We start from the raw sequence: 14,624 nt of genomic DNA on the forward strand, positions 1-14,624 counted from the left end.
GCGACAGAGCTTGGGTGTCTCGCGTTTTGTCCAGTTTCTCCAATGGAGCCCAGGTAGAAATGAGATCTAGCTTGAAGAGTCCCCAACGTTCCAAAAACCTTATAAAGCAAATTAACTTCCCAGCGTAACTTAAACTGTTCCGTTTGGGTATATAGGATTTTGTGGTGACTTTTAAGCATATGGCAATGCTGTTAACAAGCTCTTTTGTTTTTTAATGGGAGCCATAAAAATAGTCTGTGTTCCTTTTTCTCAAACTTTTTCATAGTGACGACTTAACCGAAATTAGCGACGAGTAAACGAGGGTTTAATAGCATTGTGGTCTATGAGAGCTGGAAGGGTCTGAAGAAAAATGACGACCATTTCTAGTGTATTTTACGGGCCTGTCCCTATACTGCCTTTTCACCTGCTGAAAATTTTGTGGACTAGGTACCATGAAGTCAACCAGTACGCTTTACTATTTCTCTATTAATGTATCAAGTTTAAATTAATTACTTAATTAATTTAAGTATATAATTTCACTTACTTAAGGAAATCTTACTTGACTGGAAGAGAATTTTGCAATTGTAGCTTTTTATTCAAGCGAATATGTCATTGCATTCTAAATGCAGAATTAACTGCCAATTTATATCTTACATTTTTTTAAAATTCAATCAATTTGGAAAATACCTAAAAGCAACGGAAATTTAATTTTTATTAACCTTCCCATATTAACATTGTAGACCCCGACATTATGATCCTCCCGACGTTTTATGATCCCCTGTAAATACGCCTGTGTCACTGTTTTGGCCATTCACATGTTTGCACACGGTTTTGGTCATTCACGTGCTTGCACACACTCGAGGGCGTGTGCTCACATCATTGGTGGCTCACTTGACTTAATTCCTAGCTTTGTAGGTTACTTCCATCTTTACACACTCTCTAGACCACTCTTTTAATCATTCACATATTCACATTCTTGCATACTCTCCGAGTCACTCTTTTGGTCATTCACATGCTTGCGCACGCTATAGGTCACTCTTTTGGTCATTCACATGCTTGCGCACGCTATAGGTCACTCTTTTGGTCATTCACATGCTTGCGCACGCTATAGGTCACTCTTTTGGTCATTCTCTCTTGCACACGTTCTAGGTCACTCTATTAGTCATTTAGATGCTTGATCGCTAACTGGCCTTGTCCTTCGCTCTCTTCTCTAGGTCACTTTTTTGGTCATTCACACGCCTTGCAAACTCTAGAGTCCAGAACACTCATTTGGTCACTAACTGACCTTGCCCTCGGTCTCTGGGCAGAGTGTTGGGCTACACAAATTTTGCCGCCGTTCTCATATTCTAATTTGTTCGGCCACTCAACATGGGCGGAGATACGGGGGGGGGGGCATTGCCCCCCCAGAGTCAAACGTGGAGTCGACTGATCTAATGTATATATGTATAGATGAGTTGATATCATCATCATCGTGCCCCCCCCCCAGCAATAATGACCTTGCCCCCCCCAGACTTCCAAGTCAAACGTGGAGTCGACTGATCTAATGTATATATGTATAGATGAGTTGATATCATCATCATCGTGTCCCCCCCCCCCAGCAATAATGACCTTGCCCCCCCAGACTTCCAAGTCAATCTCCGCCTATGCCACTCAATCTTCATATTTGCCGCCACTCTGAGCTATAACCCTCCAACTCCCCTCCTCTGTAAATACGCCACTGAAAATAGTGCGTTTGAGTATTTCGATTTTTTTTTTAATGAAACGAAATTATTTATCGCAAAGAGAAATAAGCACAGAGTTGATATTCATTCAAAAATACGTTTCTCGCCCGATGGCTTATGGATTCTATGTCAGATTATGCAAATGAGGATGCTGTGACGTCACACAAGAGATAGGCGTCGTACTTATAAATGCCATTGAATTGCTTTCATCGTGGTTTGTTCATTACTCGAATATTGGCTGATCGCTTTGAATTTCTTTATCATGAAAGACTTGCTTATGTTGATAGTGTTAATTGAAAGAATCGTGTCGTAAATTATTCATCAATTAGTTCCTTTGATCCGTAAATTAATGATTGAAGATTGGAAATTAAATGAATAATCATTGCCGATGCTACGGAACATGGTTGTTGGAAATTCCCATATTGGTAAGTACGTAAATAATTTTGTCTAAAAAAATTAATATTTATAATTCTGCATCAATTTTTTAGCAATGTATTTTCCCCTTTAGGTATCAATCCCGATTTGTGTCGCTTGGCGACATCTCACGACGATCTTGAATATTATCGCTACATTAATTTTTTTTTAAACCAAACTTATGAGGTGGAAAGTCCCTCAATTCGTTTTGTATGCGAAAAATTTATTTATTTACTGGGATTTTCGAACAAGTTAATAAGTTGACTCGACGTTCTTCAAATTAATTCTTTGTGACAAACACTTTGTCTTTCATTACTTTCATCCAATATTATTACCACGATACTGTGGTGCCGCAGTTCCGCTGTTTTAGTCCATATCGTCTCGTAGTGCCTCTTTTAGCCCTCATTGTGTCAAATGTAAGTTAGGACTTGATTTCATCAAATTATAAATCGTTAATTAGTTATGTTTTAGTTATAGAATTTCTCTTAAATTTTTAGTTTTTGAGATTCTTTCATTACTACTTGAATTTTCATTAATTCTTCAATCATCTTTCACTAAGAAAATGTTTATTTTAAAATTATGTATTTCTCCCCATGTATTATGTATTTATGTTTCAAATTCTCATGTATTTCTGAATTTTTAATTTTTGGTTGGGGGGTCAGGGGGCCCGTTGCCTTCACCCCTCCGCCTTTAGAAAATGCCCTAGAAATGGCGTGTGTGTGTGTATACAAAAATATATACACATTTGAGTTTTTCTTTCCCCCCCGGAAAAGTTGAAATGACGGCCCGGGGTGTTCATATTTTTGTATATTTTTCAACATTCTTGTGCATTCTGTAATTTATGAATGTTTAATAATGATTGTATTATGAAGTATTATAAATGAATACAGACTTCCCCAAAAATATATGAAATCGTGGCGCAAAGGTGCCCTAAAAAAAATGTCCAGCTCAGTCTGCCAATGTTGTTAAGATGCCCCTGAAACCAGTTGGGAACAGCAACGAATGAAATTTTAACCAGATTGTATATCGATTTGTGCATCCCATCTCCATAGGTCATGAACCCCTGAGTTAAGGAATTTTTTAGTCTTGGGTCCCTGCACTAAGTGATATTCTGGATGTCCCACTTAGCTGAAAGTGTCTGCTTATTTATTCGTGCTTACACTAGAAACTATTTCAGTAATGTCAAATCTTTTTCATTTTTTGTGAAGATCATTATGTTCCTGTGGAAAGGGGCCAAAATAACTTTCATGCATGGGAGAGTAAATGAAGGGTAGAAAAATGACATAAGTGTCAAGAGAGATGCGTGTATGTCATTCAAACGAAACTGGTTGTATTACGAGAAAAACAGGGAAAAATAAAATGTAAATGAACACTTCATTTGTGGACAAGTCATTCCATCCGAAGGTGACCAGAGGGTTTACATGCATTAATTAGTATTCCCAACACCCCATGCATTAAAATGCTCTGTATATTGGTTTGATATACAGTAAAAGACCCCTTTTATAGACACCTACAGGACAAAAGAATTTGTCAATAAAAGAGGGGCGAGTCAGTCAGCGGTTTGAAATGATTTTTTTTTTAAACAAGGGAAGTTTATTTTGTTGTAAATGAGAGGGTGACCATCAAGAGGGGTTTAATGTTTTTATTTATGTTGCAAAAGATGCATATAAATGTTTTATTAAACTTTGTTTCAGGGAATGACCTTCCTGGTTAATTAGTGTCATGGCTGCAACTGCAGTGAATCCCACTAAAACCACTTAGTCATAAAAGCGCTTTAAATAGAAAAATCAATGAGTATTAGTTAATGCTAATGGGACCACGGAAATTAGTTATAAGCAGGATCCACTGTAAAGGCTTGGTCAGCCGGGACAAGCATTCATTTTTGGTCTCCCTTGTAATGTTGGAGAGGTTAAATAGTGAAATTTGTACCCCTTCTCATTTACTAACTCTGGTCACATATCTCCATACGATAATTTCCAACCAGTGGGATGGGAAATAAAGGTTCCGTCTATATCTGTGGTCTCCCCAAGCTTGTTAAGTAAAGAATTAGTTTCTGATGTTCTTTGTCAGGATTTGAACCCGTGAATCTTGACTGTAATCTTCATAGTGTAAGACGAGCATCTTACCACTGTGCCACTCGAGCATGCCCCTTCTGGTGTGGTGCCTTCAGCACCGGACCCCACCTGCTCTTTTCTAGTTGCAGCCCTGATTAGTGGGACACCTGTTAACCCCCCCCCCCCCACAGAATTTGAATACAGTCAAACTTTGGTATATCATAAACCCCAAAGCAGAATGTACCAAAATCTGTGACTTACGTCCATAGGCGGAGGGCGGAGGGAGGATATATTTTCCTTAACAAACTTCAGGCAACCACCAATAGACAGCGCCTTCATTTCCAACTCATCTCGTTAATGGCAGTAAATTGATAGTGTGTGTGCGCACTCTATTTTATTTATTTAATGATTGCCAGGTTTGGTGAAGTAGGTCTGGTGTCTTCGATAAAGGGCTAATATCCTGGAAGGGACAGCGTCATTAACGACCCTTATAGTCTGCATATGCCAAGCGTTGTCGGATTTCCATTTCCAGTCTACAAATAAATGAGAAAACAGTTATAGTATTTAAAAGGAGAAAGAACATTTTTCGTAACCATTTACACATCCGTGCACCCTCCTTGTATCCTGCAGTGGGTCCCCAAGGCTGGGATTTTTTGCGAGCTTTCAGGTGAGATTTTTCACAGTTACGTCTTCTACAGTGGATTTATAGCAAGAAAACAAGAATCGCATGCAAATGAGGTGGCCTTGAAGCCGATTGGCTTGGTTAGACACGTGCGGTCAGGAGTTTTTCTTTTAAATACCGGCTGTACATTGTAACAACGCTCTCACTTCTCCTCTTCCTTTGTTTTGTTCATTCAAACTAGAACCCTCTAGTTGGACGGTTCTCCATCTTGCTACCACATTTGGCCTTAGGCTGGGAAAATGATCCAATAGGTATTCAAAATGAAATAGTTTAAAGTATCTGAATTTGTTTTCCGGCAGGTCCGGAACCGAAAGATTATTTTATCTTCATAGTTGAAAAACTTCATTGCTGGTGTTGGACGGAAAATAACATAGCAGCTGGCCTCGTCTAAAGGTACATGCAGTAACGTAACATCAAGCTGGTCCGGCCATCAACCAAGGGGCCCGCTGGAGCTGGTCCGGCCCTCAACCGAGAGGCACCCTGGAACTGATCGACGTGATCCGGTCTCCAACCGAGAGATCTCCGCTATTACTGACCAGATTACACTGAACCGAAGTGACTGTCAACCTCGGCTTCCCGACCGGCAAATAAGAGACTGATTATTGACTGACCATAAACTGGTTAGAGCACAGAGTAATAATACTATAGAGTGCGCGCGAGGGGTTACAATGTGAAGCAAAGATCCGGAGTCACGTGACTCCGGTCGAAAGGCTGGTCAGGGAATCTCGCTGGCAATGCTTTCCTTATGGCTACTCGTATGACGATCTACACGCGCGGTCTTATTTTTGATTAGAATGGCCAACACTTGCGCAGCTTTCGGATGTTCTGAGCGGTTTAGGAAAGGGGGACCAGTATCCTTTCACAAGGGAATACTTTTTTGCTTATTCCTCTTGTTATAAATTAAAAATTGGAATATTAAATTGACGATGCAATGGATTTCTGACGTAATCTCAGTTTTTAACGACTCCATTTTGGATTTAATTCAATTAAAGTTCCAAGTTTTGGTAAAATTGAAATGTCATGAATCATTATTAAATGTTTTAATAGAATTTTTGGCAATAAATGATTGAAATTGTGAGTTTTATGAAGTTTTAACTGAAATATACGTCTCCGCAAGATTTGGCGAGCTAGTGAGTTCATTCGAGTTTTGCTCAACTTGGAAGAAAATATGCTTTTCAGAAGGAGAAATTTATGAAAAATATTCTATTTAAATAGAATGTGAGGGAAACTTCCCCCCCCCACCCTCTAGACAATTGCAGTTTTGCATAAAAATGCATAACAACCTTTAAAAATAATAGTATTTTTACCCCTCTTCACACCTGAGATAAAACTATTACAGAAAAGAAATTTTTTTATTCATTAATTTATGTTGGTTGTATGTGAAATTGCCGCTTCAAACAAGAAAATTAATTATTCAATTGATTTTTTGAGTCAATATCTGTACTAAGACCTGAAGTCATATATTGTGTACCTCAGATGTTATCTTGAAAAAGAATCATTCTAAAAACGATTTAATACCTTAAATTAAGATTAACATATGCATACTTTTGGAGCGAAGAGATTACATATGTCACATATATATATATATATGTATATGTATATATATGTATATATATGTATATGTATGTATATATGTGTATATGTATGTATATATGTGTATATGTATGTATATATGTGTATATGTATGTATATATGTGTATATGTGACATGTGTAAATATTATATTATATATATGAAATATTATATCTTAAAATATTATATATATATATACACACACACACACACACACACACACACACACACTATAAATTATTACATATATACTCTACATGGAATTTTAATTCTTATAATTTAGAGAAATTGATGATGAGATTCTGTAATTTTCTTGAGTAAAATCTATTTTAATCCTGAAATATTATGTAAGTGTTTACAGTTTTGTGTGATGAGGTTATAAAAGGTTTCTCGGGAATGTTAGAAATGAAACTTTTTCTTATTGTTTGAATATTATTTCATGACTGAATATGGTGTGAATGTGTTACATTACATAACATAATATGATGCATTATAATTAATTATACATTAATTATGAGTATATAGAGTAATTGTAATGTTCTGGAAAGATATATTTTTGTTTTAATAACCCCTAGTATAAATAAATTTTCGAAATTAAAAGCGACAAAGTGAATGAAGAGAATATTTAAAAATATAAATGAATTAGGCTTTACAACATATACGTTGTTCCGTTTTCCAATATTTGTTTATTTTATAGAATTTATTTTTTCAAATCTGATACTCCGTAAATATTTCACATAAAAATGAGTGAAATTCATTGAAAAAATGAAGGAAAGTTTTCATCAACTTGATCGAATTGAGTCAAATTTCGTTACAGCAACATCCTAGCTTCTGCGAAAACGCGCCAAATGTAATAGCGCAGAACCTGTTCTTTCCCCGACAATACTGGTCATCTTTTCTTCACGTTCGACAAGTTTTATGAATAGCGTGCACGGTCTATTTATATCTTAAGTCTATGGGTTAGAGGGTTCCTTTCTTAATATTGAATAGAGGGTTTTATGTAAAATAATCTTGTGTTAAAATTGTGTAACTAACGCCCAAGCTTAATATTTTCATGCGAAAGTTTAGTTCCACTTGTCGTTTGCTACTACAATTACTGGATATTTTGAACAGGGCAAGCAACTCCCATAAGGGACGTTGCACCTTATAACGCTTTTCAAAAAGCAGTTATGAAAAAATTTATGTGGGGGAAAATGTTTTAAACGGGAAATCTTGTTATGGGCTTTCTTATAATCTTTCTCAGCCACCTCGCTGAACATTTTGCCTGTTATAGCCTTGCATTTGTATAAACAGCTGCACAGAATTTTTTCCCCCATTATGTTATGCTTTGGGTTTCAGTTATAAAACAACCTGAATTCTTGGCACTAATAAGGATGTTAAATTCCTTTTCACTGCTATTTTGTTAGCAACTAATGTGCTTTCTTTCAAACCGAGCAAAACTCTGGTGCTTGTGTACCGGACAGTCTGAGAGCATATCTAATGTATGAATGAATGTTGTTGCTGCTCAGGGCAAACATCATTTTGCCACCCCTAACTTTAAAATTCAATAATTTTATAACTGTTCTTTGTTCTCACCTAAAATGCCGCTTAGGGCAGTTGCCCCTTGCCTCCTCTAGTTCTGGCCCTGGTGATGCCATCTATTTTTCAAACTAGGAGCGAAATGTGATTGACTATTTGTACTATTGTATGTATTGTGACTAGTCCAATCACACAAAATTAGTCATAAGACAAGATTAGATTAGATCAGTGCTGGTTACTTTGGGAAACTGGTTTAGATGCTTTGCAAAATTTGTTCCATTCCCCCTTCTCTAGGAATTTTTGTTATCGCCACCCATGGCCCCCGCATCTTGAACTGGGGCCCCTAGGCTGGGAGCTTTGACGTGCTTCAAGCCAGACTTTTTATGGGTCTTTCTATAGTTAATTTACAGCATGAAAAAAAACAATGATTGTAACTGTCTTGGGCCCCAGGGCTGCAGCCCTCCTTGTGGGGCCATGTCGCCACCCTCCCCAACTCGTGAACCCATAGGATCATGGAATACCCGTAGTTTCTATCCCCCTCCCGGACCTTTCCATCACTCTCCGGGGGGGGGGGGCGATATTGCCCACTTTAGAAACACTGATCGAAACCAAGGGTTCTTAACCTTTTTGTGTTCAACAGGTATTTTATAAAGGCCACTGAAAGAGACCCTTTTACAGAATAATATTCAATTGCAGATCCCGAAGGGGGGGGGGGGCTGGTGTCGATTGTGCCTTCCAATCAGTAAACCTACACAAATCGTCCCTCTCAACACATTGCCCTGGATCTGCTTCTGATAATATTCAGTGCACGATGTAAAAATAAGTTGTCTTCTCATTCAAGGTTATGGTTTTCTGCAACCTCTTCAAGAAATCGTTTAAGGACCACTGATCTAAATTAAGACAGACTGTAACATATGTTTGTTATGTTAAACGTGATAAATTGGCAATTAAGAGTATTGGCAGATTTATCATGCATATATGCATATCTTTTATCTCATTTACTGTGACATAATTATATTCATACCCTTGTATTTATTTATTGTATTTGCAGTGTAAAATTTTTTTTTTTTTGGAATTTCTTCAATACCTAACTAATAATTAACATTTCAAATTTTGAATTTAAGGGGTTTCAAAACCAGACAGAAGAGGCCCTTTGCCAAAAGGTCTGCAAGGCTGTTAGCGGCACGTTGGGTGAGAGGTATAAGGAAGATTAGAACACTGGAAGAGGAAGTGGATGATTTTGTGATTCAGCAGCGGTAAGATAATCTTTGTGGTCCTCAAACTATTCTATATCCCTTTCATGCTAGAAGCACGAATATACAATGTCCTGGGGAGAGGGGGGAATGTGAGAAATGACATTTGAACATTGATGCCCGATTTAAAATTTTCAAACTTTTTAGCTGTCCATTATAAGCGAAGTCTGTTATAGTGAGTTTCAACTGTATTTATACTTTATACATATTTTTACTGTCCTGAAGGGAAAGAAAAACTTTGAATAAATTCTGACTCGGTCCACAGGCTGATCCAATGGGTTGGGGGGGGGGAATGAAAACATGTTTGACTGCAGAAAAAACTCCACAAAGCATGATCTGGGTTCATCATTGCTGAAATAAAAGGAAAGTTGGTCAAGATACCTTGTTAATGCCGTTGCAAGAGTTACAACAAAATTCTTAGATTCAATTGCATTGGCAAGTTTACTAGCTATTCTCTAACAAGTAAAGTAGTTGGTGAGCAAACTAGTTTCAACTAGCCTAGCAAATTTTAACTCTTCAAAGTCCAAGAGTGCCCAGATTGGGAGTATGTTTTGGATTTGTGCAGGGTGAGGAAGAAAATGATCTCATCAGCAATGGAAACCTGAAAATCAAGTCTGCCGCATATACAATTGTGAGGAAAGAGTAAAAGAAGAAAAAAAGAGTAGTAGAGTCAAAACTTGGACAAGTCTATTTTGAGGAAAAAAACTGGCTGTAAAATAGTTAATAGCACACGACTAGTAAAATTGCTAACTAGATGAGTGAGCATCTAATTTTTTCCATTTTTATTATTCTCCTCTTTCTCTTTGATTGTGAGTAAAAACGAGTAGGAAAAAAAATAGCTACATGCATATTGCAGCCATGAGATAATAAAAATGCCAGTGAGTAGCAAGAAAAGTAGCCTACCCTTTAACTTTACCCATAATAGCAGAGTGAGTTGAGAGTTTACCAGAGCCGTAATTTCAACTTTTTCCGGGGGGGGCAAAGAACATGTACTCAATGTATATGTGTATATATATATATTTGTATATATACCATTTTTAATGTATTTTCAAAAGCCGAGGGGCAACAGCATCCCCCCCCCCCCCCGGTGACGGACCTGGAGTTTACTAGATAAGGTTATTACACAGAACAACTTTAGTAGCAGCAAGTAGCTAGTAAACTCGCCCAATATAATTCAGCCTGAAATGAATATTCTTACTAATATAATTTAGTAAGAAAACCAGTTTTAGTGGCGAAAACCAGTTTTCTGTTCAATTTGATGTCAAAAAGACATCTGATAGCTGTCCTCTATGCTGGTTTTTGTAACTATTGGCTGTGGCGATATAATTTTGATAACACCATGTGCAGTAATAGCAAATGAGTGGGTCTGGATCTTCCCAGTGGCTTTAAGCCCCATTCACATGTGGAAATATTGCAGTAGCATTGGGAATGTTAGCACCCGCTTGACGACTTTTCTTTTGTAAGGAAAGATATGGAGAGCAGTCATTAGTAAAAGTTCTTGAAGCGGGTTTTAAACCTGCTTCTATTTCCCATGTGAGTGTGGCTATAGAGTGAGCAAGTAACCCTAAAAATGACAGAGTGACTAACTTTATATATGATCCATTGACTGTGAGTGACCATATGAATGACAGTGGGTTATCATGAGTAACCAAATGAGTGGGTGAGCAATTGTATTAGTCAGTGACCAAATAATTGGGTTACTGTGACTGACTGAGCTAGTGATCATATGATTGATTGGGTGAGTTAGTGAAGGAGCTACAAATGAAACTAATTAGTACATAACCGCATGAATTACGTAGTGAGTAAGCAATTGACTGTATGAGTGTGTGATTGTGAGTGACTATATGAGTGAGTGACTGAGTGATCATATGAATGATAGAATAGGCAAGTGACCATATAAGGTATCAAGTGAGTAGGTGAGGGCAGGGACGTCTTAAGAGTATTATGGGTCCCCGGGCCAATTGATTTTTCAGAGGCCCTACCAAACAAATTCTCAAATTTCAACCAGATCTCATTTTTGTGAGGTCCCTCTTCGCTTGAGGCCCCCGGGCCGTGCCCATGCCTTAAGACTGCACTGGGTGAGGGACCATATCAGTGATCTGGGGAGTGACAGTCAGTGACTGGTATGAATGAGTGACTTGCACACTTGCTCAAGTACTGATTTGCTCATTTATTCATTCACTTGCTTACTCATTTGCTCATTCTCATTTGCTCACTCACAAATTCCTTGTCTCCCTTAATCACTCACTGGCTCACTCCTCCTTGTTCCCACAGGGGGGGGGGCTGACAAGTCTCCAGCCCTGTGGCCCGGGATAATTGCCATCATTTCTTGTTTTCTTGCTATAAATCCACTGTAGAAGACGTACCTGTGAAAAATCTCACCTGAAAGCTCGCCAAAAATCCCAGCCTTGGGGACCCACTGCAGGATTCAAGGAGGGTGCACGGATGTGTGTAAATGGTTACGAAAAATGTTCTTTCTCCTTTAAATACTATAACTGTTTTCTCAATTATTTGTAGACTGGAAATGGAAATTCGTCAGCGCTTGGCATATGGCCGTTTCTGTCAGCAAATCGAGAAAGTAGAGATGTGGCTCAAAAGCTGTAGAGAATTCATGTGTGGGTGAGTTTGTTTTCAACTAAAGGACCATTTACACGCATAAAGTGATTTAGTAGTTAATTAAGTTTTAAGTTGTTGAGTACTTTAAAATGTGTGTATGCAGACGATAAGGGTTATTAACATGCAGTTTAGTGGTTTTTAAGTTGAGTTAAGTGAGATTTTAATTGTTAAGTAAATCTATTTTTTTTTGATTAAGTAAACGATGCACCTCCTATGAAAATCATCCAATCAGCATTTACTAAATCCATTTAAGGTGAGGACACTGAGAGAACTCGCCGTCTTAAAAGTTAACTACTAAATCTCTTGACACATATAAACAGGCCTTGATAATTAAGTTATTCTTTATTGCAGCAGAACCTCTAACTCAACACCCCAAAAGTATAGATGAACATAACTTAAGCAGAGGTCAAGTTAGCAAGGTTTCATTTGATCTCGCCCTCCCAATTTTTAAACGTCATTCATGCCATGTAGCCTACATGTACTTATACAGGGTGCATAGCGAACAGGAGGTATGGCATTTTACTGGCGAACTGCTGATTCTTGTGGTATACTTCCAATTAGAAAAAGCTTCCAAATAACATGTAATACTCAGATATGTCATTCATGTTTCAAGAAATTGTATAGTTATTAAAATATACATAAAAAATTAACTTTTATACAGTCCCAGTGTCAAAACCTAGTAAGAAAGTTCTTGACCTGTCTCTCCTGATGCCAACAAAAACATTTCACATTTCTAAGTTCAATATTCAATTCAAAAAACAGTAAATTTGGGAAAACACTAAATGTGGGAAAAACTGTTTTACTCGCATTCATTGCTAGTTTTTCAAATTTAAATATCTCTTAAATTCCTTGTTTTTTAGTGCAATATTTATTTGGGATCAGGAGAGACGGGGCAAAAACTTTTCTAATTAAGTTTTGGGGCACACAGGGACTGTATAAAAAGTCAATATATATTTTAATAACACTATACAATTTCTTGAAACGTGACGTACCAGAGTACTACATTATTTGAAAACTTTCTAATCAGAAGTATACCTCTAGGATCAACTGTTCGTTAGTAAAATGCCATACCTCTCTGTTTGTTGTGCACTGCATGTGTGGATGTGTCCATACCACCATTTATAAATTAATAAAAATATTATCTGCAATTTTCTTCGGAAAGTTTTTGAATATAATCTCTAATTATGGAGGTGTATTAAAATGTTATTTGCAAATAAGCAGTGAGATTGCCAAAAGTTAGGAAAGCTTTTATTTTTTTAAACTTAAAATTCAATTTAAAAAATGTTTTTCAGCTTATATTCAACCATCTCTCTCAAAAATTTCAGGTATTGCCTCTGTTTGTTTGTAACTTTCATAGTCCACAGGTTGTTTCCGGGCTCCAAAAAATGGAAAATGACTACCTCCAATGTATGAGGAAGTATTTTCGACCAAAACAAAACCGAAAAATATGAAACAAATTATGAAATGCAAGAGCATTGTGAAAATTTAACTGGAAAATCCACAGGCAATTTCAAAATATTAGTTGCCATAACACATTGCAAAATTGTAGTCTATTTGAGCTGGGTTTAGCTATCTTGTGTCGAGTTAGAGGTTTCTCCCTATTAAATTCAGTATTATGCTAACCATGAGAATAATAAATGTCTACTTAATCCAGGTAGTCTAGTTAGAGGTTTTACTGTATATATTTTCAGTGACAGATTTAAATGAGTTTATTTTATGGTTATAAGAGTGATATAAAGAAATATATTTTTGATTCTTTGCAGTAACAGTGAGTCACCAAGCTTAGCCATTGCTTGGAATAGAAAAGTGTGGTTCCTGCCTGAAGTCGAGTAAGTTTGTTTTGAATACGTCTGTCTGGCGCCTACACATAAAATATTCCTTAGCCCAAGGTTTTTTAAAACTTTAGAGCAGTGATTTCCAATGTGAGCATTAACGTCTCCTGTGGGGCGATGGAATGTTTTGTGGGCGGTAGAAGTTATAGGTATAACATAGGATTCTATGGGTTTGATTGCATTTAAGGCAATAGGAGAAAAAAATTTCTGAAAAAGGGGGTGATGTGGGACAAAAAAGGTTGGGGAAACTATGCTTTAGTGGCCCACATCTAGAATAGCGCTGTAGGTTCAGGAACCGGGGGGGGGGGGGCAGAGGCCATTTGAGCCCCAATGATTAATATACATATATACAATGTAACGCATCACGCTCTCCCTCTTGCATAAGTGCTTGAGTCCGGTATGTATGGGACAACTAGCATTTTTCAGTCCCTGTAATGTTTTCATCTTGGCATCTCTGACTAGTGATCTGTAAATCCACCATGGGTCACTACAGTGCTCTCAAACTGTAAATAACTAAGCTGCAGGTCACTACAGTGATCTGGAATTGTGGTGTTTGTCACACTTATTATAATTACGCTGCAAGTCGCTTAACCTTTTGTGGTCCTATGTTGAGGTGGACTTGACATAGTACCATTGTTTCCTGATGCAGAACCACCTTGTTACAATGGCCCTTACAATAATAGGGAGGTTCCTGTGAATTTGGCTTCTTAGCAGAACTTGTAAGCTATACAAAAAGTGCAAAGGAACCAACATCTATAGGGGCCTTTCTTATTGTGGGGAGTCGCTATGAAGTATGAACTATACTAACAAATTGCCGGAAAAACCTGGACCCCTCAAAGGATTAAGTGCTCTGGAATTGTGATAGTGATCTTAGTTTGGCCTGGATGCTGTAAGGTTTTGTTGACCATACCCATTCAGGGAAAGACTTGGTTGAGGGCGTGCAGAGAAGAGCTACACGTGTCCTTGTTGGCACATGAGGCTTGA

Source organism: Pholcus phalangioides, unplaced genomic scaffold (genome assembly GCF_987345545.1).
Source record: "Pholcus phalangioides strain wild (caught in Gottingen) unplaced genomic scaffold, Ppha-v1.0 ptg000017l_1, whole genome shotgun sequence".
NCBI lineage: Eukaryota > Metazoa > Arthropoda > Arachnida > Araneae > Pholcidae > Pholcus > Pholcus phalangioides.